This window comes from Colobus angolensis, unplaced genomic scaffold (assembly GCF_000951035.1).
Source record: "Colobus angolensis palliatus isolate OR3802 unplaced genomic scaffold, Cang.pa_1.0 Scaffold580, whole genome shotgun sequence".
In the NCBI taxonomy this organism is placed as follows: Eukaryota; Metazoa; Chordata; class Mammalia; order Primates; family Cercopithecidae; genus Colobus; species Colobus angolensis.
This window is the reverse complement of record NW_012119377.1, coordinates 86,950-90,396: the sequence shown is the minus strand read 5'-3', so window position 1 is coordinate 90,396 and position 3,447 is coordinate 86,950.

The window sequence follows — 3,447 nt, the reverse complement described above, 5'->3', positions numbered from 1 at the left end:
TCGGCAGGCTGTGGTGGAAGGATCCCTTGAGCCCAAGAGTTCAAGGCTGCAGTGAGCTATAATTTTACCACTGCTTTCCAGCCTGGGCAACAGAACAATACCCTGTAAAAAAGAAAGAAAGAGAGAAAGAGAAAAGAAAGAAAAAGAAAAGAAAAGGAAAAAGGGCCTAGTAGCAAACCAGGTGCTGCCTTTCAAATGGAGAATAATTGTCAAGCAAGGAAAGTATAGTCTTGGCCAGGTGTGGTGGCTCATACCTGCAATCCCAGCAGTTTAGGTGGCTGAGGCAGGCAGATCGCTTGAGCTCAGGAGTTCGACACCAGCCTGTGCAACATGGTTAAACCGCATCTCTACAAAAAATACAAAAAGTAGCCAGGGGAAGTGGTGTGCACCTGTAGGCCCAGCCACCCTGGAGGCTGAGGCGGGAGAATCACTTGAGCCTGGGAAGTGGAAGTTGCAGTGAGCCAAGATTGTACCACTGCACTCCAGCCTGGGCAACAAAGCCCGACCCTGTTTCAAAAAATAAAAAGGAGAAATATAGCCTTACTTCAATCCCCTAAGATTCTGTGCTGTGAGAATTTTATTGGGCTTCATAGAACATCTCTGCCACACTCTTCCAAAACCATTCAGTCTGCTGAGTCATAAGGCCCAAGCAACAGGGCAGCCTAGATTTGCTGCAGAACCTTTTCTTACTTCAAATCCCACTCAAAACTGGCAGCCTTACAGGTTACTCAGTAAATAGGCCAGAACAGCATGCCCAAATATGGTATACATTGCCACCTAAATCTAAAGAGGCCCACAGAGGATTGGTTTCTTTCTTTGCAGTGGGTGATGCAAGGAAAAACAATTTGTCCTTTATTTTAGAGGAGATATCCTGACATGCTCCAGACCACTGGACCCCTAGAAATGTCATCTATTTAGCGAAAATCAGAACTTTCACAGTACTTGTCTCCTAGCCTGTGACCACAAGTCAATTAGGGTGCTTGATTGTTGCTGCTCATAGGCATCGTTATCATTATGTCATCAATGTAATGGACCAGCATTATGTCTGTGAGATGAAAAGACAGCGGTTCCCTTTGAAATAGAGTGTGACAGAAAACAACATAGTTTAAGATAGCCCTGAGGTAAGAGAATGAGGATAAACTGTTCCTGATGATCTTTGCTGATAACATTTGCTAGGGAATTAGGTGCCACAGGCGATGTTCATTTGCTCCAGTAAATAGGAACCACAGCCGTGACTGGCGTCATTACCTGACTAACAGTAGCTCACAATCGTTTTCCAAAACCTATATGGCATTTTCCATAGGCCAAACGGGTCAGTTAAACACGGGTAAGTAGTTGGAATCTTCACATTTCCATTTTTCAAGTCCTTGGTTTTGGTTCCAATCTCTTCCATTGTGTCAGGGATTTGGTATTGCTTTAGTGGTAGGGGTGAGAGGAGGAGGTACAGTTAAAATGGTTACTATTTGCTACTTCCCTATAATAAGAGCTTTCCCTGTGTGGATATATGGGTCAGAAAAACAATGTGTGGTGATTCTGCAAAGATAGATGCAAGTTCCCACTGAAATGGACTCACACCAAGACTTTATTTAGCACCTGACTCAATAAATCCCCACTCTGGTGGTGGATGACAGTGGCAAACTATGTCTATAATTTTCAACAAGTTCTGGGTATTTCCTTTTTCTTGGTCATAGTCCTCTAGTAAATGGCCACAGATCCCAGTCTGATGGAGATTTAGAAGATTTGCGATATATATCTGTGATAGCATCACAGCAGAGTCCTTTCTCAGAGAGATCCAGCCTCCCTCTTAATCAATGGGCTCCAGATCTGTGAACTGGCTTAGTAGATCTGGGAACAGAGTAAGAGTCAAGGAGTCTGCAAAGTTTCTGCCTATTAGACCTAGAATTTTTCTGCTTCTGAAAGTCATATCTATTTTATTCCAAAGGAATTCCATAAATAATCAACCACTGCAACAGATGGAGGCAAAAACACTCTATTGTCATCCTATCCCTGCACTTTATTATGTTACTTGCACCCACCTTAGTTCTCAAAGTTAAGTACCATCACATGCACTGTACCCTTTTGGACCCTATTGTTCCCACTGAAGCTTCTCCCACCATCATCCCTGGCCTACAAAGGATATTCTATGGAGCTTTTCAATAATACTAATGCTCATTTCATCAGTGTATTTCTTGATGCCTTATTGAAAACAGTGCCCTCCCAGTAGGGTGACCAACTTGTCCAAATTTTCCTGGGACTGTACTGCTTTTAAACTGAAAACGTCACAACCTAGGAAACCTGTAAGTCCTAGGCAAATCAAGAGAGTAGGTCACCCCATCACCCAGTTCTTCTGAGAATATAGTTGGAAGTAGGCACTAAGCAGGTGGCATATAATAATCCCACTTTAACATTCCCTTCCCCTTGGGCATTTGAGCATCTGGGCTACACTAAGATCTTTTTGTGGTTTTTTTTTTTGTGTGTGTGTGTGTGTTTTCTGTCACCCAGGCTGGAATGCAGTGGCATGATCTCCACTCACTGCAACCTCCACCTCCTGCGTTTAAGCAACTCTCCTACCTCAGCCTCCCAAGTGGCTGGGATTACAGGCGTCCACCACCTCACCTGGCTAATTTTTGTATTTTTACTAGAGACAGGGTTTCACCATGTTGGCCATCCTGGTCTTGAACTCCTGACCTCAGGTGATCCACCCACCTCAGCCTCCCAAAGTGCTAGGATTACAGGCGTGAGCCACCGTGCCTGGCCATAAAAGGTTTTTATGCAGGGGAAGCCTGGTACCTTTAGACAAGGAATATAGGGCTGCTTCTACAGGCAAGGAAGGGGAGTTGGGGGTTAAATTTTTCTCGACCTCATCTGTTTATGCCCAAATAATTCCATCCAATGTGTTAGGGTCCTATTCCTTCTCCAGAAGTGCCTTTAATTTAGCCTGAGTCCTGGCAAGCCTGTACCTTTAATTGATGCCGCACATCTGCAACATTTATAATCAGTCCAGGCTGGGTGCGGTGGCTCACCCCTGTGATTCCGGCACTTTGGGAGGCCGAGGTGGGTGGCTCACCAGAGGTCAGGAGTTCAACCAGCCTGGCTAACATGGTGAAATCCCATTTCTACTAAAAAAAAAATACAAAAAAATTGCTAGGCATGATGGTGCACACCTGTAATCTCAGCTACTCGGGAGGCTGAGGAAGGAGAAACACTTGTGGTGCCATTGCACTCCAGCTTGGGCAACAAGAGCGAAACTCCATCTCAAAAAAATAAAAAAATTATAATCAGTCCCTGAGCGTGATCTTCAGGCATATCTGTCCTGCAGCTCCAGGAAAATTAAGACTACTTTAATGCTGGCATTGTGGCTCTTTGATTTTCCACTGGGGTATGAGGTGTGCATTCAAGTCTTTCAATTTGTCCTCTTTTTTTTTTTTTTTTTTGAGACAGAGTCTC